Below are 23,213 nucleotides of genomic sequence, written 5' to 3' on the forward strand. Positions count from 1 at the left end.
GACAGGATAGTGCAGGATCCTGGGATGAATGGCAGAGAAACTTTACGGTTAGGAGGAAAAGATTCCTAAAACCTGGAAGGGGAGAGAATTATGTGGAGCAGCTGTCTTTTGAGAAACAGTCGCCTTTAGTCAAGAAGCACAGCCAACTCAAGGGGGCCTTGCAGGGAAGGGAGCCAGGGAGATAAACTCTGACCTCATTCTCTTCCCTCCCTCCCATTCCTACCATGGCTCCCTATTGGCCAAACCCAACTGAAGCCAGAGGGCAAGAGAGCCTGGCTGATGTAGTCCACATAGTCTTTGCCTCCTGGGGCAAAGAGCAGGATGGAGAAGGGTGGAAGGACGACCTGAATGGGGCAATGAGTAAAATTTGTCACACACATGGTAAACAATACGATGGGATACAATCAGCAAAATCCAGAAAACTCTCCAGGACAAACAACCTTCTTTTTTTTTTTTTTTTTTCTTCCATCAAATAAATTGCAAAGGGGAAAAAAAAGAGGCAGGGTAGGGGAGCCTATAAATTAAACCACCTTTTTTTCACCCAGCAAATAAATTGCGAAGGGGACCTATAAATTAAAAGACATTTGAAACGTAACATAGTTACAAAGCGTGGACCTTGTTTGGATCCTGATTTTAATAAATCAACTGTTGAAAAAAATAAACTACTGCAAAAGTCTGGGAAATCTGCACACTCTCTGGATATTTGATTATATGAAAGAATTATTGATAGGTTTTTATTTTTAGATGTGAGGTGTGTATGCCGAGACAGAGAGAGAGAGAGAGAATGCTTATAGAGATACATACTGAAGTATTTGCAGATGAAGTGATATGTCTGGGATTTGCTCCAAAATAATCAAGTAGGGTTGAGGGGAGTGGGAAGGGGGTATAGATGAAACAAGAGCGGCCGTGTGTTGGTTATCATGAATGTGGCGGGGGGTAGGTACAGAGGGGTGCATTACACTTCTCTCTACTTTTGTATGTGTTTGAAGTTTTCCATTAAAAATACCTCAAAAAGTAACAGTACTCTTATCCAGCCTTGTTTTGTTTGTCATATGGCAGTATGTCCTGGATATCGTTCAATATCATTGCATATGGAGCTGCTTCTTTCTCACCTTTTTAAATGTATGTGCGTGTCTGTCTGTCACAAACATGATAAACAACACCATGAATGGAATCAGCAAATCCATGATAGACATGTACTTTTTACACCAATAGTAGCATACAACACACAGTGTGACAGCATATCTTGGAGATCAGTACAAAGACAGCCTCCGCCTTCTTTTATCCTGTCTTTCTTTTTCTGTGGTGTTTAATGGATGACACATTCAAGAGATTCTGAAAAACCACCCTCCAACACTTTGCTGTTTTATACTAAGAAATGTGATAAGAACTGCAAACATTTTCCCCAATGGGTTTGTCATTTGACTTTATTAAGGTGTTTTTCCATGCAGAATTTTTTATGAACTCAAATCAAGCAATCTTTTTAAATTGCTTTTGGGTTTCATGTCATACTTAGAAAGGCCTTATTCACTCTGACATAATGAAAAAAACCATATGTTTTCTTTTCATATGTTTAGTTATTTTTAACCTTTTGGTGTTAAAAAAAAAAACCCTACCTAATGGCATAAAATATAAATGTACAACCTAATAACGCGTAAAATGAGCACCTGGGTAATCACAATGATCAAGAAACAGAACATTGGCCCCCAGTATGCTCTTTCCTGATCAAAATTTGCTCCTTTTCCATTAAAACCACTAGGAAACCACTACACTGCCTTCTTGAGTCTTCCTTTCTGTGCTCTTTATGGTTTTACCAGCTAATTGTGCATCCCTAAACATTGTCTTTAACATTCATCCGTTGCGTGTACCATGGTTCATTCATTCTCATTGCTGTGTTGTGTCGTGTGCATGTACCATAATTTATTTATCCAGTTGGAATTTATCTTGGCGTAGGTCTGTGGTAGGGCCCTGGTCGAATTTCTTTTCAGATGACTAGCCAATTGTATTAACAATATTTATTGAGTAATCTATCTTTTCTCCACTAATTTAAATGCCACCTTTATTATTTATTAAATGACCTTCTATCTTTTGGCCTACTTCCAGACTCACTCATCTATTCCCTTCATCTCTCTTTTTTTTTTTAAGATTTTATTGTTTTCCTTTTTCTCCCCAAAGCCCCCCCGGTACGTAGTTGTATATTCTTCATTGTGGGTCCTTCTAGTTGTGGCATGTAAGCCCCCTGGTACGTAGTTGTATATTCTTCGTTGTGGGTCCTTCTAGTTGTGGCATGTGGGACGCTGCCTCAGCGTGGTTTGATGAGCAGTGCCATGTCCACGCCCAGGATTCGAACCAACAAAACACTGGGCCGCCTGCAGCAGAGCACGCAAACTTAACCACTCGGCCACGGGGCCGGCCCCTCTCTGTCTATTCTTGAATTCACAGTGAACTATTACTCTCACCTTAAAATACACTTTAAGCTGTGACAGAATTTGTCTCCCCAGATTTCTTTCTCTTTTTCTTTTTCAGGACTTTTCTTGATTTTCCTGCGAATCCAGGGAATCAGCTTATCAAGTTCCAAAATAATTCTGTTGGCATATTTATTTGCATCCCATTAAAATTATAGATAGAAAGATGAAAGATGGTATCTTTTCTTTCTTGAATCTTCTAGCCAAAAATGGGAATGTGCCTTTTTCCTTTATTCAGATCTCCATGTCACATAATAGACTTCAAAAGTTTTATTCATCTATATCTCTTACACATTTTTTGTGGAGTAACTCATTCATTTAAACATATGAATAGTATTCCATTATGCTTCATGGCATGATTTATTTAATCATTCCTCTTTTGAAGGGTATTTGAATAAATCTGTTTCCAAATTTATTCTATTATAAATAGTGCTGCAGTAAATATGCCTACACATGCATGTATTTGGGAAGGATACACTACTATAAATGACATTGTCGGACCAAAGGATTTTTAAAATGTTGACAGATCTTATCAAATTACTGTCTGAAAATAGTCATTCATTTCTTCACGCTTTGTCCAATCCTGCATATTTGTAATTTTAAAATCTTTTTCTAGTAATCAGTACATTATATCTTACTCTGGTTTTAGTGACTACTTCCTTGATTTCTGATCATTTCTCTTTCTCCTTTTTTTTTGATGGAGAGGATTGGCCCCAAGCTAACATCTGTTGCCAATCTTCCTCATTTTACTTGAGGAAGATTGTCCTTGAGCTAACATCTGTGCCAGTCTTGCATATTTTATTTGTGGGACGTCACAACAGCATGGCTTGATGAGCAATGTGTAGGTCTGTGCCTGGGATCCGAACTCACAAACCCCAGGCTGCCAAAGCAGAGCATGTGAACTTAACCACTATGCCTCCAGGCCAGTCCATGATCATTTATATTTCCTTTGAGCATTCCCCATTCATATCCTTTGGCTAGTATGATAATAGGATGTACATATTTTGCATATGAATTCTGTATATGTTATTTTGTGTGTGTACTTTTATTAAATTATGAAACATTTAAGTCTTCTTTAATGTCTCACATTACCATTTTATTATTTTCTTCATAAAGGTATTATGCAGGTTTATTCCTAGACACATTATAGCTGTTATTGCTATTGTAAATGGCATTTTTTTAAATGATGTTTTCTAGATGTTTGTTGCTGGTTTATCGGAACATCGTTGATTTTTATCATTGTTTACGGATGTCGTATCTAACAACCTGGAAGAACTCTCTTATTAGTTCTATTACCTCAATGGGGAATCTGTTGGATATTTTTATGTATAAAATCGTAGACATTTTTAGTGTCATGTGGTCAACAGGTAATTAAGCAAGGCTTGTGATGCAGAATCCAGAAAGTGGAGAAGGGGAGACGGAACCTCGGAAACTGAAAGAAAGCGGAGGGAGTAGGAGGGAAAAGAGGCTGTTGGGGGAGATGGTGGAGCTGGGCGAGACTCTGGAGATGCGAATCAGTGGATGGGGGGAACAGACGGGTTGAAAGAGTTTCTGGGCACTTTGTGTGTCTGCATTTCCCTTTGTGGTGTTTGACCAAACAAAGGTTGAGTTACTTCGTAACATTTTGGGGGGCTGGACTGTGCTTCTATGACGGCAATAGGACTTTGGGACTGGACCACGTGGATCCCAGCTTATACCTGCTACAAACATGCACAGACCAACCGCAAGCCTGTGGGTCCAGAGCGAGAGAACGAGAGAAAAACGAAAACACGATAATACTGCGTTAATATAATAGAACACAAAACAAAAATAGTGCAAAGAGGTAACATAATGCCATTCTAATATAAAGAGAAAAATCAGGGAATTAAAGAACAGAGTGTATCATGAAAAGATAAGAAAGAATATGGTGATAAAATTGTAAAATGCATCAAAATAAAGTTAAACTCTATAATGTCCTTGATATTAAGTAGAGGATCATAGCAAGAAAGTTAAATTATTATTATTAATAATGTTGTATCCTTCTAGACAGAAAGATCTGAGCTGGAATTGACAAGCTGTGTGAACTTGGGCAAAGAAAGGCAATCCCTGAGATGGAGAGGTCAGTGAAGAAGGCAAATCCGAGATGAAACCGTGGGCTAGTGAAAACAAGATGAAACTATGCCCACTGGCTTATGACGATGGGAAGTCTAGGCCCTGTTCCCAAATCAGACCCCCCTCCCTCTTTTGTCCCATACAGGCAGCCTCCAGGCTCTCTCTCCTCCATGCAGCTCACCCATGGCCCAGGGGCCTCTCCTGGCCTCTCTTCCTGCTTCTCACCCCGACCAGGCTCTTCCTGAATGGCCAGGATCCCTCAGAGCAGTTGGAGGAGGGGGCCAGGGCAGACTGCCTTTCCCAAGATGGCCATAGGAACATCTCCCATCCCACATGCTCTTCTGACAATGTGACTTTTTTTAAATGGAGGTTACACTGGTTTATAGCATTATATAAATTTCAGGTGTACATCATTATATTTTGACTTCTGTAGAGACTACATCATGTTCGCCACCAAAAGTCTAGTTGCCCTGTGTCACCGTACACATGTGCCCCTTTACTCCTTTCGCCCTCGCACTCACCCCCTTCCCTCTGGTAACCACCAATCTGTTCTCCGTATCTATGTGTTTATCTTTCACAGGTGAGTGAAGTCATATGGTAACTGTCTCTGTCCCTCTGAATTATGTCCCTCAGCATCACACCCTCAAGGTCCATCCATGTTGTTGCAAACGACAGTGTGACTGTTATGGAACGCATTGTGTCCCCCGAGATTCATATATTGAAGCCCCAGCCCCCGTACTCAGAATGTGACAGTATTGGAGATGGGGGTCTTTAAAGAGGTGATTAAGTTAAACAAAGGCTGTTAGGTGGACCCTAATCCGATCTGACTAGTCTGCTTATAAGAAGAAGAAATCCGGACACACAGACACAGGGGTATGCAATCACGGAGGAAAGACCGAGTGAGGGCACAGCAAGAGGACAGCCAGCTGCAAGCCAAGGAGAGAGGGCTTGGGAAGAAAGCTGCTGACCACCGATCTTGGACTTTTAACCTCCAGAGCTATGGGAAATAAGTTTCTATTGTTTGAGCCACCCAGTCTGTGGTATTTTGTTATGGAAGCCTTAGCAAACTAGTACAGTGACCTTGACATTCCTCCCATCCAGTGGGGGTCTATGTCCCCTCCCCTGGAAGCTGGGTGGAGACATTCATACTTGAACCCAGCCGCCATGCCCTGAGGAAGCCCAAGCTAGCCCATGTGGAGAGACCCTATGGAGATTCTTCTGCTGACGGCCTAGCTGAGGTCCCAGCCAACAGGAGCATCAATCACCAGACACGTGAGTGAAGACGCTTCCAGATGATCCCAGCTCCCAGCTGTGGAATCTCCCCCAGACACGTGGAAGAGAGAAGAGCTGTCCCTGCCACACCCTGTGGGACCCACAGAATTCAAGAGCATGATAAAATTGTTTACTGCATTAAGGTTTTGGGTAGTTTGTTACATAGCAACAGTGACTCCCAAAGGCTCTTCCAGAGCAGCTACCCCCAGCCTGCCTCTCGCAGGAAAGTGTAGACGCCTCTCCCCAGCCCGCTCCCCAACTTTGATAGAGAGCTATTGCTGCCACCTGGTGGCCAGTAGAAACAATGCAAGACCCAGGATTCTCAGGAAGCTTATTCACATTCATTCATTCCACAAACATTCATTAACCTTGATGGTGGTGGGTCAAGTGTAGTTTTAAAAAAGTATATTCTAACATTACCATTTTGTATGCTTTTATCTTTGGTCATGACATATCACTTACAAGTCCACAATCCCTTATACTGTTTCCCAAAGTCCAAAATTCTCTGAAAACTGAGAGATACTTTTTATCAGTTTACAAAAGCTCAGTAGCAAAACCTAATCTGAACTGACATAAGCCTGTTTATGTATTTATTATATATATTTATCGTGTATTGATATATATTGTATATATTAATTTCACAGTAGAAATACTAATGTTTGATTATGGGGTGCTGCTCTAAACCCCTCTAGGGATGTTATATAATAGAAAGCAGTGGTTCTCAAATGTGGTCCCCAGACCGGCAGCATCAGCATCACCGGGGAACCTGTGAGAAATGCACATTCTCAGGCCCCGCCCCAGACCTATTGCATCAAAAAACTCTGGGATGGGGCCCAGCCATCTGTGCTTTCAGGAGCCCTCCTGATCCCATGCCTCCTCCTCCTCCATGCTTCTGATTCATGCTCGAGTACGAGAATCACTGATGCAGAGCACATGCACCATATCGCATTTAGAAAATCCAAAAGTTCTGAATTCCAAAGCTTATTTGACCCCCTGGTTTCAGATAAAGAATTTCTTGCAGACCTGTATTTGGAAATTTCAAGTAACATTAAAGGAAGCCATGAGATTTTTGTTTAAAAAAGGGGGCAGAGGTTGCTTGTTGGAATGGGGAAAGGGTGGATTAATAATAATAAAATTCCATCATATTAAAATACCCCTAATTCATTGACAGCCATTCCCTATCGGTAGGCATTTAGGATGTTGCCAGTCTTTTGCTATTTTATAGATAAAGACTTTCCTTAGACATATCTTTTCCTAGGCAGGTGGGAGGTTTTCCCCAGGCCAGTTAGTCCTAAATGCATAGTTGCTGAGTCGTAGGACATGCAGACCCAAATTTCTTAACTAATGCCAGACTTCTCTCCTAAGTGATTGTGCCAGTGCTTGGGCCCCCATGCCAAGGGTTCCTGTTTCATGGTCCTAGCTGGTCCCAGTATCGGCAGACCCTTTATTGCCTTTCTGATGGCTGTCACCTTTTCTCTCCTGGATGTTTTATTTGCATTTCCCTAATCATTCAGAAGTTGAGCCTGTCTTCAGCCCATTTGTTGTTTGAGGGTAAACATTTTGCCTTCTCACCTCAGGCTTTGCCTCTTTATCTTCCAAGCCTAGATTTCTAGAATTCCATAAGACCTTTCCTCTCTCGCCCAGGGCAGTAACCCACGAACAGGGCTCCGGCTTTCCAGCTACTACCTGGGCTGTGGATGTTACAGCCTCTATTTTGCAGCTCAGGACTGAGGACCCACTTTTGTTTGCTCTGGGTTGCGTCTGCCCTTCCTGTGAGGCAGAGAGTGGCAATAGCTAGATGGGTGCAAGGCTGAGAGCAAGAGCAGCAGCAACAACAAACGAACATCGAGGGGAACAAAACCTAAACCCCAGCTTATACTTTCCAGAATATGATCTTGCTGCATTGTTGAGCACTGTTCATCGAGGCGCTGGTGTCTGCCAGGACGGGTAATATGTTCTCCCTCAACCCTTCCAACAGCCGCGTAAAGAAGGATCGCTTCATTCATTAGACAGATCCTTCCTGTGCACCAAGCTTTGTTAGGCCCTGGAAATTCAGTGGCAAACAAACCAGACCTGGTCTCAAGCAGTGGCGCTTACCATCTACATTAGTTTGTTCGGGCCGCCATGATGAAAGACCACAAACTAGGGGGTTAACCAACAGAAACTTATTTTCTCACTGTTCTGGAGGTTAGACGTCTGAGACCGAGGTGTCAGCAGGGTTGGTTTCTTCCAAGCCCTCCATTCTCGGCTTGTAGATGGCTGTCTTCCTCCAATGTCCTCACACGGTCTCCTCCTCTCAAAGGACACCAGTCATTTTGGATGAAGGCCCACCTATATGACCTCAGTTTACCTTAATTGCCCCTTTAAAGGCCCTATCTCCAAATATTGTCACACTCTGACGTACTGGGGGTTAGGACTGCAACATATGAATTGGGGAGCAGGGTAGGGACACAGTTCAGCCCATAATACCGTCTAATGGGAGAAGCAGACGTTAATCCAACAGTCAGAACTGCATGTAAAATTATGGCTGTGGGCCCTGGGGCCGTGAGAGCCAACACCAGGGGGTTTGACTTCTAGGAAGCCTTCCCTGAGGAAGTGACATTTGGGCTGAGACCTGAAAGAAGGGTGAGGGCTAAGTAGAGAAAGAGGGAATAGCAGGCCGGGCAGAGGGAACAGGATGTGCCTGGAGAGGGTAGTACCCGGCACAGCGTTGGAGGGACCGAAAGGCAGCTAGCGGTGCAGGTGGTTGGTTGTGAAGCCTTGCACCAGATAAAAATCTCCCGGGCACCCCTTAAAAATTACGGATCCCGGGCCTCCCAGGCCTCCTGGGTCAGAATCTCCGAGGGGACAGGCTCAGGAATCTGCATTCCCTCCCACTCCCCAAATTGTTTTATTTTGAAAAATATCAAACTCCAGAGAAATTGAAAGAAAAGTACAAGGCACCCTTGACTATCCTTCTCCTGGATGCACTGATTGATTTTTAACTTGATTAACATTTTGGCACATTTATGCTTTTCTTTGTCCCTGCTTCGCCCTCTTTTTAACATGCCTCTCCTAAGAAAAAGAGTAGGACCTGTTCCTCCATAATCACAACACCGTCTTCATCTCTCAGAATATTAATATCAATTCAGTAACGTCACCTAATATACAAACAATAGTTAAGTTCTCCGTGGTGTCCAAAATTTCTTTTATAGCCATTTACCTTTTGAATCTAGGATCCAATCGAGGTCCACGCATTACGTATTTTTCATTAAGTCCCTTAAGTCTTTTGATCTAGAATACCTCCTCACCTTTAAAAAAAATGATGTTAACTTTTAAAAAGAGAGTCCAGGCTCGTGGAATGCCCCACATTCTAGATTTGTCTAAATTTTCCTCATGATTAAAATCAGGTTAAGTATTTTTGGCAAGAAGATGACATGGAAGTTGTCAAGTGCATCATGTTGCGTCACATGGGGGCACACAATGTTAGGTTGTCATCTTGATGATGCTGGGTTTGATCCCTCGCTTCGGGTGGAGGCTGCTGGATCTCTCTTGTAAAGGTACGCTTCCGTCTTTCGAATTAGTAAATAACCCAGTGTGATATTTTGAGCCATGTGAATATTCTGCTCCCTAACAATTTTTCCCTCACAGGCTCTAGCCTTTGTTAATGACCCTTACTTCCACGATCAATTATCACATTGGTGACTGAAAGATCAAATCTGCATTTTTAATAAGTGTCCCACGTGACTCTTCCACTCAGGGAATTTGGGAAACCCTGTTTAAGTCATGATAGGGGAAACAGGAGAACGAGGCATTGCTATCAAGGCGGCTGGAGGCACTAGCTGAGGCATACGGCTCATTAGAATCGGTTAAAATGCATATTCCTAGGCCCCATCCTACACCAAAGAGTGAGAAAGGGGTGCAATGGACAGGCCTGGGAAGCAGCATTTTTGACACTTCCTCCCTCCCCTTCTTTCAGATGATTCTGTGCTCCTGGAATTTTTAGAAACAATCTTAGGTGATGATTCTTAGACTGGCTGCATTTTCAACTCACCTGGAGAGATTTCTGATCTATATGTTTAAAAGTAAGAGCCCCACCTCCAGAATCAGATTCAAACCGTCTGGGGTGGAGCCTGGGCATTGCCACTTTCTGAAGCTCCCCTAGCCATTCCAACGTGCTGCCGAGCTGCAGAGCCTCTGGGCTGAGGGGTTCTCTCTAACTTGAGCATAAAGACGAAAACCCGACTGCCCCCACTCCTAGTTATCCTAAACTCACAGCATCGCAGGACTGAGCTTACCTGCTGCCTGAACACGTCTGGTGCTCCCTTCATACCACTTTGAGGCTCCCACTGTGTGCAAACGGCTCTGACTGTGCTCCTCAGGGAGCTAAAAAAGAAGTCAAAGAAAGGTCACTTCCCTCAAAAGTGCAGGGACGTGGGAAAAAATACACACACAAAGATATGCAAGCATTGTACAATCGGTGTTTTTTTTTCTTTAAAGATTTCATTTTTTCCTTTTTCTTCCCAAAGCCCCCCGGTGCATAGTTGTATATTCTTCGTTGTGGGTCCTTCTAGTTGTGGCATGTGGGACACTGCCTCAGCCTGGTTTGATGAGCAGAGGCATGTCCGCACCCAGGATTAGAACCAACGAAACGCTGGGCCGCCTGCAGCGGAGTGCGAGAACTTAACCACTCGGCGACGGGGCCAGCCCCTACAATTGGCATTTTGCAAACAGGAAACCGACCCTCTGGAAGGGGAAATGACCGCCCAGCGAGTTCGTGGCAGAGCCAGGGCTCTCACCCAGGATGCCTGTCTTGCACTGGGCTCCTTTCCCTTGAGCCCTCGCTGCACCCTCTGCGCGTCCTGCACTTCTGTTGGTTGGGCCTGGCCTGGGGCCAACATCTTCACCAGCAGCATCACCCACCTATCAAGGCTCACTCTGGGCAGGCATTGGACTAAATGTTTGTTGAATGAATAAACACAGCCAGCCCAGCACCTGCCCACCAGCTGGCATTAAGAACCAGTGGATCAAATAACTGCTAAAATGAATTCTTTTGAGGCTGGATTAGCTCATTTTTTCACAGACTCAGGAGTCTCGGAAGACTTTCTTCTTTTGGAGGCCCTGCCTCACATTGTAGCAACTATATAATTCACCCAATGCTCCCTTCTATATAATTTATGTGTAACTATGAGTTGGTTTGAGTTGCAGTTGACTAGTCGACCTAAAGTTATGTAGATATTTTAATTCTATATTTGTAAACACCAATGTTTCAGATTTTATCTGTTGAAGGCAATACATTTATTTTTAGGTCCTCAGACATTTTCCATGCTCTATCAGAATGTTCATTGAGTTGGACTCTACCCCAATGTCTAGTGGACCCTAGATGACCTGGAAATAAAAGGAGGGACTGTCTTGCTTGAGGACAGGAAAGAGAGGTCTGCGGGACATGGTCAGTGTTGCTTTCAAGGACCAGAGTACAGTTTAACTTTTATTTGGTAAAAATTTTATTGAGATACAATTCACATACCGTACAATTCACCCATTTAAATTATCCAATTCAACGGTTTTTAATATATTCATAGTGGTGTGACTATCACCACAATCAACTTTAGAACACTTCTGTCATCCCAGAAAGAAACCGGCTATATGTCAATTGTATTTCAATTTAAAAAATATATCAGTCACTTTCCATTTGCCCCCAGTGATCCGCTCCCCACTCTAGCCAGTCACTAATCTACTTTCTGTCTCTGTAGACTTGCCTATTCTGGACATTTCATACAAAGAGAATCACATAATCTGTGACCTTCTGTGTCTGGTCTCTTTCACATAGCATGATGTTTTCATGGTTCATCCATGTTGTGGCCTGTGTCAGTCCTTCATTCCTTTTGATTGCCAGGTAATATTCCATTGTGTGGATACACCACATTTTATTCATCCATTCATCATTTGATGGATATTTGGGTTGTCTCCACTTTTTGTCTATTATGAATAACGCTGCTGTGAACATCTGTATACCCGTTTGTGTGGATGTAGGTTTTTATTTCTCTTGGGTATAGATCCAGGAGTGGAATTGCTGGATTGTCTAGTAACTCTATGGTTAACCTTTTGAGGAACTGCCTGACTGTTTCTCAAAGTGGCCGCACCATTTGACATTCCCACCAGCAATGTATGAGACTCCTAATTTCTCCACATCCTCGCCGATACTCGTTATTACCTGACTTTTGGATTATAGCCATCCTAGTGCATTTGAAATACAATGCATCTCATTGTGATTTTGATTTGCGTTTCCTTGATGGCTAATGATGTTGAGTATCTTCCCATGTACTTACTGGCAATTCATATATCTTCTTTGGAGAAATATCTATTCAGATTCCTTCCATTTTTTAAATTGTTATTTGCCTTTTTATTTTTTAATTTATATTTATTTATTTTTTGCTGAGGAAGATTAGCCCTGACCTAACACCTATATGAATCTTCCTCTACTTTATATGTGGGTCACCATGGCAGCATGGCTGACGAGTGGTGGAGGTCCTCGCCTGGCATCCGAACCTGCAAACCCCAGGCCACCAAAGTGGAGTGTGCTGAACTTAACCACTACACCATGGGGCCAGGTCTTGCCTTTTTATTATTGAGTTGTAAGAGTTCCTTATATATTCTAGATAAAATCCCTTATCAGATACATGATTTGCAAAGATTCCCCCCCATTCTGTGGGTTATCGTATGTGTTTGCTGGGGCTGCCATGACAAAATGCCACAGACTGGGTGGCTTACACAACAGAAATTCATTTTTCACAGCTCTGGAGGCTAGAAGTTCAAGATCAAGACGTCTGCAGCTGTGGTTTCTCCCGAGGCCTCTCTCTTTGTTTTGTAGACGGCTGTCTTCTCCATGTCTTCATGTGGCCTTTCTTCTGTGCAAGCATTCCTGGTGTCTCTTCTTCTTATACGGACACTGGACATATCGGCTTAGGGCCCCGCCCTAAGGGCCTCTGTTTAACTTAATTATCACTTTAAAGATCTTATCTCCACATACAGTCACATTCTGAGGTGCTGGGAGGTGGGACTTCAATGTGTGAATTTGGGGTGAACACAATTCAGCCCGTAAGAGTTAAATTTCACTTTCTTGATGGCGTCCTTTGAAGCACAAAAGTGTTTTGCTTTTTTTTTTTTTTGAGGAAGATTGGCCCTGAGCTAACATCCATGCCCATCTTCCTCTATTTTTTATTTGGGATGCCTGCCACAGCATGGCTTGACAAGTGGTACTTAGGTCAGCACCTGGGATCCGAAGCGGCAAACCCTGGGCTGCCAAAGTGGAACGTGCGCACTTAACTGCTGTGCCACTGGGCTGGCCCCAAAAGTTTTTAATTTTAATGAAATCCAACTTATCTATTTTCCCCTTTGTCATTTGGACTTTAGGTACCCTAAGAAACTATTACTTAATCCAAGGTCATGATTTAAGTCTACTTTTTCTTCTGAGAGTTTCTGAGTTTGAGCTCTTACATGTTGCTGTGATTCGTTCTGGGTTAATTTTTGTATCTGGTGTGAGGTAGGGGTCCAACCTCACACATTTGCATGGAGAAATCCAGGTGTCCCAGCACCACGTGTGGAAAGACTATTCTTTCCCCCTTAAAATGTCTTGTCACTCCTCTTGAAAATCAGTTGGTCGTAAATGTAAGGGTTTATATCTGGACTCTCAGTTTTATTCCATTGACCTGTATGCCTATCCTTATATTCGTACTGCACTGTCTTGATTAGGTAGCTCTTCAGTAGGTTTTGAAATCAGGAAGCAGGAGTTGTCCGCCTTGTTTTGGTTATACTCGAACTCTTGTTATCCAACCCCATGAGTGATGCGAGTGAACAGCACAGCGGGAGGATTCCGGCCTGTACTCAAGGTTTCACGTCAGGAACACAGGCTCCAAGTTCTACTCAGGGCTTGGAGAGAGCATTCCCGCCCTCTCAGCCCACAGCTCTTCATGATAAATCAATGGAAACATTCTGCGGAGAACAATGATCCCCTTGGGTTATTTTAAACATCACTTTAAGTTTTTCCCACCTGCTCTGCTCTCTAATGCTCTTACTGAAACAGCATTGCTCACAACTGGATTATTAATGAACTGAGAGGGAGCCAGGGGGCAAATGATGGGGGCGGGGCTTTCAGAGGACTTGGGGGACCTGGAGACCTGGAATAAACCCAATCCAGAGGTTTTTACTTCTCCAAGAAAGATTACTGAGTTTCTTTAGCAAACAGGAAATCACAAAACTCAGGTTATACCGTCAGCCTCAGAAGAACATTGCTAGTGAGTAAGGACCCAGAGGAGTTCTCCGAACAAGACTGCTGGGAACTGAATTAACTGGGTACCACCCCAAACCCCCCTAAACTTAAACCTTGTCTGTGCCCCCTCTGGCTGGCCTTTGGGTGCCTAGGGCTCTAATCTGGAGGCTGATGAAGCTCAGGAAACAAGGCCCTTTGTGGAGAAGAGAACTCTATTGTTCTAAAGCCAGTGTTCAGCCAGTGTGGATTCCAGAGAATGTTTCGGGATGGATTTTTTCCCTTTGTTTGTTAACTTTCTCTCCCCTTCCTGGGGCGGGGGAGGCTAGGGCCCTCTCGACCGCAACTCAAAGATACTTCAATCCATTGTCCTGTAAAGAAAAGATGGTGCTCAGCGTGCAGGGGCCTTCCGGCCCCGGAAAGAGCCTTATGTTAGATGACAGAAGCCACCGGGTGTGTTTTGCTTTTCATTCTCAGCATTAAAATCTCAGAGAGGCAGCTCCTTTCTAGATCGTGCACATCCCAACCAGCGACAGACGTCAGCGGAGGTAAGACCACTTCCTTCCTCCTTCGCTTCACCTCCTTTTCTTCCAGAAAGAGGAAATGATGCGTGCCCACGTCGCAGGCCACGGCCCCCATGCTCCCACTGGTCTCGCTCGGGCAGCCCGTCCCCCAGCTGGGGGACATGCCCCCACAGACCTATCCCCAGGGCAAGGCCCGGTCGGGCTCCTTGGCGTCTTAGGAAGTTTCTGAAGAACTCAGGCTGCGCATGCCTTCAAGGTAGGAGACTTGAGTTCACTGGTACTCATTTTGTGTGACCTTGGGCAGGTTACTGCTCCTCTCTGGGCTCCATGATGCCCTTCCGTCAAATAGGGGCAAGAATAGAGTCCTGGGCTTCCCCCTTTCCATTGCGGGGTGGGAGGAAGGAAAACTATTCCGAAGCCACATCCCATCCGCCTTCAGCTTCCAGCTGCTCAAAGGAGGGCCGCCGCCCCTAGAGCGCCGGGACCCTTCCAGGAGCTCCCTCGCCTGCCAGATAGGGCTGAGCGCGCCCAACCCTTCCCGCGACTCAGGCCCCGCCTTCGGGGAGGAGCCGAAGGGCGGCGCGGAGGCTGGCGGCCGAGTACTGCTGGCTTCTGTCGCCGCCCGGGCAGCTGCGGCGCGGGGACAGACAGACGGAGCCAGGGCCGGGAGCCGCCCGGGGCAGGGCTCGGCGGAGCAGGTGAGTTCCTCCGCGGCGCCGCCTTCCTCCCTGCGCTCCTGCGGCTTAAAGGGCGGGGAGAAGGATTGCGGCGGGAAGGTGGTCCTGGCCTCTGAGAGTCTAGCTGGGGCGTGTGGGGCGCTTTGGCCAAGGGCCGGCGGCTTAAGATAATGGGGCGGGGTGGGGGGCGAGTACTGGACAGGCGGGCGCCTGGAGCGCAGGGCCAAGGAGTCGGACTGGGGTGGGGGCGTTCTCCCGGGTCTTGCGCACCAGTGGCGAGGCCAGGGTAGGGGGCGCTTTGGCAGGTTGTTTGCTGGGGCCGCCGTGGCCGATCTTGGGGCGGGCAGGGGGCTTCCTCAGCTGGATCTGGACTCTTTGGCCGCCGTCTGCCGGGGGGCGCAATGACGGGCAGCAGGAGCCACAAATGGCACCAAACAGCCCCGGCGCCCAGCCTCTGGGCTGGGCATGGGGGCGCCGCCCCCTCGCGTAGCGGTGCTTGGTCCCCGCAGGCAGCGGCAGGGCGCAGGGAGCGCTCCTGCCCGGGCGGGAAAGGTCCCCAGGGCAGGTGCCCCCGAGTGCAGACCCGCCTGGCGGCGGAATCCCGCTGACAGCGCCAGCAGGCCCCTGGGAGACCCCGCGCGTGGTTGTTCCAGGGGAGAGGTGCGCCCGGCCTTTCCAAAGGGCCGCGCTCTGCCGGCTGCTGGGTCCCTCGCTTCGGGAGCACTGCTCTCCTCGCGAGTCCCGCGTATTGACTCCGGCCGGAGGCGCGCACCTGAGTGCCTAGGATGGGCAGAAACTGTGCAGCGCCCCCCCCCCCAGAGAGGTCGCGCAGAGGGGTCTCCCCAAGGTCACCCGGAGCGCCCAGGCTGAGCTTCCCAGACCGCTGCGAGTGGAGAGCAGGGAGGGGGAGGCGCACGCTGCCCGCCTCCCTCCCTGATGCGGATCCCTCCCTCCCTCCTTCTCCCCTAGTCCGGACCTGGCTTCACTGGAGATGCTGATGATGCAGCTCCCAGCCAAGGGCGGATAACTGAGCCTAGGCGAGCTTTGAATCAGGTCCTCCGGGGAGGGCCGCGCGCAAAGCCTGAGACCTGGTGCTCCCTGGCTCCTCCGGAGCAGAGGGAGAGAGACGCGGCTGCATAAGCGCTTCTCAGAACCGAAAGCCGAGCTGCTTGCGCGCCCATGTGATTGGATCCCACATAATGGGCGCCTGTTCTTGCTGTCAGTAGCGCCCACCAGCTCCCCGCGGCCCCGGGCACCAGGTGCCGCCTCTGAATCGCCCTCTGTGGAGGACCTGGGGCCCTGAGGTACCAGGCGCCCTTTCCTGCACGGCTCTCTTGGAAAGGGGCCTGTGGTTAGCGCCTCTCTCCGCGGGGCACTTTCCTGTGTGCCCTGCCATTTCCTGCGGCTGATGAAGCACCGGAGAAAACCCCTCCATCCGGGAGGCCTCCTTCTAGGCTGGTAATAAAGCTTCTTAGCTCTGCCAGTGCCTAGCTGTCTGTTTGCCGAGGGCAAAGCACTTGGGCTCCCGGAGTCTCGGTTGCCTCTAGGCAATGGGACTGATAATCGGGCTGCGGGGAGGATCTCTGAGAGGACCCGTGTGAAGTGCTTGGTGCAGCGGGGCACAGCAGCATGCGTGCTCCTAAGCTGGTGCCTGACATGCTGGTTTTGAGTGGGGCGCGCCTCTTCTTTTAGACAGGAGCAGAAGTGGAGCCCTCGTGGGTGGTTCTGCAGGGACTGGGGTAGTTTCCACATCTTCCTCCCTCAGCTCTGTCATAAAGAGCCAGCTTGCAGGCGGCTGGTGGGCGCTGGTGAATCCTTTCAGCTTGCTGCCTGCTCACAGGGCCTTCCCACACAAATCCCCCGACCCCTTCTCCCCCCTGCCATCTTCTCAGCCCTAGTCCCCAGGACTTGGGGGGCAAGATGTCCACCAGGCCACTCTGGACCTTCAACCTCGCACCTGCCTGTGGAGTGAAGGGTACCCAACAGTGTCCTCCCTGGAGCCTTCCTCACTCCTGTCCTGGCCCCAGCTCTTCCTAGCCTCTGAAATGTCTTCCTTCAGGAAGACCCCTCCATCCCTTCCTGCCCCTCTTTTTACCCCTCTTTTGGTCTCCTCCCACTCTGACATTCTTCGGCCTGCTCTGTGGCTCAGCTATCAGGGCTCCTTGCATCCTGGTGTGCCCCGAATTTTCTCTGGCATGGTAGGACATGGCAGGCAAGGTCCAATGCATGCTCAGACTTCCCTCCTCTGGAAACTGATGCTAGAGTGGAGGTTAAATTCTAATCTAGCTGTTAAGTCTTTTTGGGAGCCTGAGCCACAGGGCTAAGAGGATGCTGACCCAGAAAGGCAGGTTTTTCCCCAAGGCAAGAACCTTTCTGCAGAGCCCATTTAGACTTGGGAAACTAGGGCCCCAGGTTCTTCTCAAAACCAGCTCCATCCCCAGAGTGAACCAACAGAGGCTGCGGCCAGTCTGGTTTCGCAGATCGCACAAGGCACATACCTGGATTCCTGTGCTGTCTTGGACCTTCAGGAATTCCATCCAATCCTGCCCCCTCCCCTAATCTAGCTGCCCACTCCCACCCCACCTGCACCCAGGACTTGAAGCATTTGGTGTATAGTGGGTCCCAGCTGGCATTCTTCCAGGAGAGACCAGGGCGAACTTCTTTATCCTGAGCACATCTTAGAGTCTCGCCTTCAAGGAGGGCTTGAACAAGCCTGCCTCTTACAGAAAGCTACAAAGGAGAGCACAGGAGCCAGACTGGTACAAATTACAGCTCTGTGCTCAAACGCTCTGTGACCTGGGTGAATATTTACTCTCACTGAGTCCTGGTTTTCTCCTCTGTACGATGGGAGTAACAGTAATGCCTCCTGCATGGGGCTGTGAGGATTCCGTGAGACCATAATGCGCACACAGGGCTTCATACAGCACCTGCTGTGGGCAGGAATGCAGGAAGTGATTAGCGGCACCAGCACCACCATTTCCTCCTTCTGTGGGCTCTCTGGGGTCCCACCCCTCCATTCTGGGTGAGTCAGACCTCTTCTGCCTTTAGCTAGCAGGACAGCCTGGAGGGCCTGACTCCTGGGAATTCAAGTCCAGCATGGGCCTGTCCCCAGAAGTCTGTGACTTACCCTTTGTCAGCTGGCCACCATTTTTCAGGATTCATTGATTCATTCAACAGACGTTTACTGCGCTCTACACCTTGTGCTTAGCAAGAGATTTCAAGATGAATAAGGCTGCCCTCAGGGTTCTCAGTCTATGGGAGAGAGGCAGGCCTGGAACCAGTGAGGATGCTCTGGGATATCAGCTTCTCTGGCAAGCAGAGGGGTGAAGAGTAGAGCGGTGGATGAATAGGTGCAGTCAGGCCAACCAGCCCAGGTTTCGTTCCTGAACCTGCCTCCTCGGAGCTGGATGGTGATGGACAGATGCCTTACTTCTCAGGCAGATAAGTCACCTACGTCGGGGGCGGGGAGGTGATGTGAGGGGAAAAGTGAGACGAGGTGGGTAAAAAAACTCAGCTTAGGGCCTTCTAGATATTCATTAGTGCTTGCAAGTGTTAGTTGCTATTATTATTAGTCTATGATGACCAAGAACAGGTGGGCAAAATTTGCTGTGGGAGCACATTTGAGCCCTTCAGAGACAATTTTCCAGGTGGCGGGCAATGGAGGGGCGGGCAGCCGAGCAGAGAGAACAGCTTGTGCAAAGGCACAGAGGCTTGAAAGTGCTTGCTGTCTTTCAGAGCAGTGGGCAGGAGTTGCAGATGGAGCACCGTCAGCACAGGGCCTGACAGAGGCAGGGGCAGCAGGCAAGGCCAAGGAGGAAGGCCGAGGCCAGGCTGCCAGGGGCCCCGAATGATTAAACACTCGCTGACCCGAAGCAGACCCCCAGGAAGACTGTCTGATTGTGGCGAGAAATTCCAGGATTACCATCTGCATGGGAAGAAGGGCTGGCCTGGGCTCCTTTGCCAAGATGTGAACTCTCCCTTCCGTTTCCTTCCACCCAGGAAGCACGGGGTCCCCTCCTCCTCCCTGAATGCTTTTCCTGCTGCTGCACCTCTTTCTCTCTTCCTGGGACTCAGTTTCTCACTTGAGGGAGGGGATGTGGGTGGAGGAAGTGTCATGATCTGGCTCCCTTATTGATCATAATATTGTACCAAGTGCTTTTCTGGATGCTGGTCACTGTCCAAGGTCTTTGCTGGCGTGGCCACTGAATCCTCATACCAACCCTTGGAGCGGATGCATTTATCCCCATTGCACAGGGAGGAAAACTGAGGTACAGGGGGTGAGGTGATTGCTAAAGGGCATGCAGCTCATAAGTGGTAGGAACTCCTGTCTGGGGGTCTCCAAAGTTGCTATGCGCTATCCTGTACCACCTCACTCATGCTTTTTATCAATGTCTAAAGCCAACTGCAGAATATCTGGCTCCTTTCACTGTGTACCCTTGGATGCTGGGCAGTAGGCACCTTGGAGATGGGTCACAGTGGGGTGGGCTCTGGGTACCTGGGGACTGCCCCATTCTCTGCCTGGCCTGATTTTTGGGAAGGGCCTGTACTTGGCAGGGGGGGTGCTCTGGGAGGTCTCAGAGTTCAGGTCAGCATTCCTCTGCCTGCTAGTGTCCCACAAACGTGCCTTGACGCAGACAGTGTGCAGCTTGATTGATGTCACAGGTGGTGGTTGAGCTGCACCGTGACCCCAGGAAGGAATGAGTCTTTTAGGATGGCTGGTCAGAGCACCATGTGACCACATACCCTACCTGTTTATAGAAGACATCAAAACAAAGGCTCGAATTTCCTTTTCCATGGGAGGCAAAATTTAGGGCCAGGGTTCAAATCCTAGCTCTGCCGTCCACTGGTTTTTGGGCCTTGGGCAATTTCTTCACTTTCTTGAGCTTCAATTTCTTCATCTGGAAATACAGGTCATGTATACCTTACATATATATACCATTCAGAATTGTCATAATGATTTGTAATCATACATAAAATACAACTATCCAAGTTGTAGATAATATTGGTGTAATACCCACATTTTCCTCTATGGTACTTATCATAATTATGATTATATGGTTATTTGTGGTCATTACTCTTTTAGTCTGTGTCACCCACTTGACCTGTGGTTCTCAACTGGGGGCAGTTTGACCCCCCAGGGGACATTTGGGAAATGTTTGGAGACATTTTTGGTTGTCACAACTGGGGAAGTGCAGAGGGGGAGGGGAGCTACTGGTATCTAGTGGTTAGAGGCCAGGACTGCTGCTAAATATCTTAGAACGCACAGGAACATGCCCCCTCCCCCCCGAAAAGAAGGATCCAATCTCAAATGTCAATAGCGCTGATGTTGAGAAAGCTACACTGTACCATAAGCGCCGTAAGGTCAGTGTCTGTGTCTCATTCATTCAGCTCTGTGCCCCAGTTGCCCAGCATGATGCCTGGTACACGGGAGACAATCAATATGCATTAACGGGATGAATGAGGACTTGGAAGGCCTTATGTCCCCCAGAGTCCCAGAGGTTTGGCTTGCGGGACATTTTGAATGGGCAGAAGAGATTCAGATGAACCTGAATGATGAACAGCCAATTGGTAATTCAGGCCAAAGAAATTCAGACCAAGCTATTTTCCTTCCCAAGCAGGTGCTCGGGGGCCCAGATTATCTGAACTGCTGCTGCAGCTGCCACCGCATCTTGCTCCTGTAGACACAGGACTCACCTTTATCTGGACGAGCAGGCTGGGGCAGGGGAATGTAGGTGCTGACAAGAAATGCCCTGTCAGCTGGGCCCTTGGGATTTGCCAAGCTGGGGTGCAGCTGCTGTCAGCTTCCTGTTTTTTCCCTTTCTGTTGGAATGAAGGAAACCCACTGAATGGCTGTTTTTCCACTGACATTTTCAGCAATGTGATAGGCCTTGGATTAATGAGGTCAAGCTCCAGTGTGAAATCTGCACGATAACTTGACGCTTGGCCAACAGGAAGACGTCGCGTGTTTTCTTTGGGCCGTTTGATGGCTTTGGCCGGCTTTGGGCAGGGAAACGGGGGGTCACAGCTCTGTGCAAAAGAAGGGAGCGTTTTACGCCCTGGAGTTACAGAGGCTGGAGTCGTCTCCTTTTCAATATTGGGAAGGTTTATTTTAATGTGGACTTTGAAATAAATAACTCCTTAAAGCAAAGGTTCGCCATGAGCCCCAGGCTGGCTGCTGAGCACGGATCTGGCTTATTGGAAGGAGCGCGATGTTTTTCTGGGGCTCTCTGGGAGTTTGAAGGAAAAGATTGGCCCCAAATGGTATATGGACAGGTTAGAGGTGCACATTGGTTAGAACTTAATTCAGATGAGGGAAGAGAAATTGGGCATATGTCTCAAACTTGCTCCCCAGTCATCTTGGGCTTCCTGTTAAAATGCAGACTCCGATTGAGTAGGTCTGGGGCCTGAGCATCCGCATTTCTAACAAGCTCCCAGGGGGAGCCATTCAGCTGGTCTGTGAACTGCACTTTGAGTCACAAGGGTCTGGGAAACCCCAAGTCTAAAGATAAGGGGTCCATGGCATAACCCACTCAAGCACAAAAGCAAGTGCAGTGTGTCGTGCCTGTTTGCACAGCCATCTGTTTTGCTGGCCGGCTTGCAGATCACACATTGCCTGCACCCCTTCTCTGTGTGCCCAGGCCTGGGCCCAAACATGAAAGAAAGGCTGCTGGCTCCCAAAGAGCAACTCAAACAGCCGGAACAGAGCGTGAGGGGCTTGTAGTGCTTCCAGAAACGTGCGTCCAGGAACACACGGTTCCTGGGTGACCTGGTCACCTGGGGCTTGTTAAACGTACAGATCCCTGGGCCCTAGCCCAGCCCACCTGCATCAGAACCAGCCAAGGTGGAGCCCAGGGAATCTGTATTTTTTAAACATGTGTCTGGGGCGGGGTAGGTGGGGCCCGGCCTGGTGGCGCAGCGGTTAAGTGTGCACCTTCCGCTTCAGTGGCCTGGGGTTTGCCGGTTCGGATCCTGGGTACGGACATGGCACCGCTTGGCAGGCTATGCTGTGGCAGTCGTCCCACATATAAAGTAGAGGAAGATGGGCATGGATGTTAGCTCAGGGCCAGTCTTCCTCAGCAAAAAGAGGAGGCTTGGCGGCAGATGTTAGCTCAGGGCTAATCTTCCTCCAAAAAAAAAAAAGTGTGCCAGGTGATTCTGATTCACAGGCAGGCTGGCAGAGGGGAAGCCGGGAGGAAGAATTGGCAGCATGTGGAAGTTAATTGCTCAGCAGGACTGATGTAAGGTTGTAGAGTTGTGTACTGCCCGATGGCACCCAGCTGCAGGAGGGGCCGAAACTTAGCCTGCTCCACTTGCCAAGCTCTGCACCCTGCAGGGTTGCATCTGCCTGGAAGGAATCACATCTTTTTCTTTTTTTTTTTCCTGCTTTATCTCCCCAAACCCCCCCATACATAGTTGTATATCTTAGTTGCAGGTCCTTCTAGTTGTGGCATGTGGGACGCTGCCTCAACGTGGCCTGACGAGCGGTGCCATGTCCGCGCCCAGGATCTGAACCCTGGGCCGCCGCAGCAGAGCGCGCGAACTTAACCACTCGGCCATGGAGCCAGCCCCTCACATCTTTTTCTTAATATTAATAATGATCGTGGGGCTGGCCCTGTGGCTGAGCTGCTAAGTTTGTGTGCTCCGCTTGGCGGCCCAGGGTTTCCCCAATTTGGATCCTGGGCGTGGACCTAGTACCGCTCATCAAGCCATGCTGAGGCAGCATCCCACACAGCAGAGCCAGAAAGACCTACAGCTAGAATATACAACTATGTACTGGGGGGCTTTGGAGAGAAGAAGAAGATGGAAAAAAAAAAGATTGGCAACAGATGTCAGCTCAGGTGCCAATCTTAAAAAAAAGATTGTTAACATTTGGTGCTTATTGTGAGTCAAGCACTGTCTGTTTAGTTCTTTTAGTCCTAGCAACTCGAAGAGGTGGCGT

At 48.1% G+C, this 23,213-nt stretch overlaps 1 protein-coding gene across 5 annotated transcripts in view; it reads left to right on the forward strand.

Annotated features, from left to right (window-relative positions):
• The first annotated feature begins 14,391 nt into the window (after positions 1-14,391).
• Positions 14,392-23,213, forward strand: part of PPP1R16B (protein phosphatase 1 regulatory subunit 16B) — a 99,194-nt gene continuing 90,372 nt past the window's right edge. The window contains exon 1 of one of the 5 annotated variants that reach the window (XM_023626559.2): positions 14,392-14,621. The gene's annotated coding sequence lies outside the window, so the exon portion shown is untranslated. Of the gene's footprint in view, positions 14,622-14,665; positions 14,854-15,069; positions 15,296-23,213 lie in introns of those variants that run through there. The other 4 variants (XM_023626558.2, XM_070247578.1, XM_023626557.2 and 1 more) reach the window with 4 other exon arrangements.

Source organism: Equus caballus, chromosome 22, assembly GCF_041296265.1.
Source record: "Equus caballus isolate H_3958 breed thoroughbred chromosome 22, TB-T2T, whole genome shotgun sequence".
NCBI classification, from domain to species: Eukaryota; Metazoa; Chordata; class Mammalia; order Perissodactyla; family Equidae; genus Equus; species Equus caballus.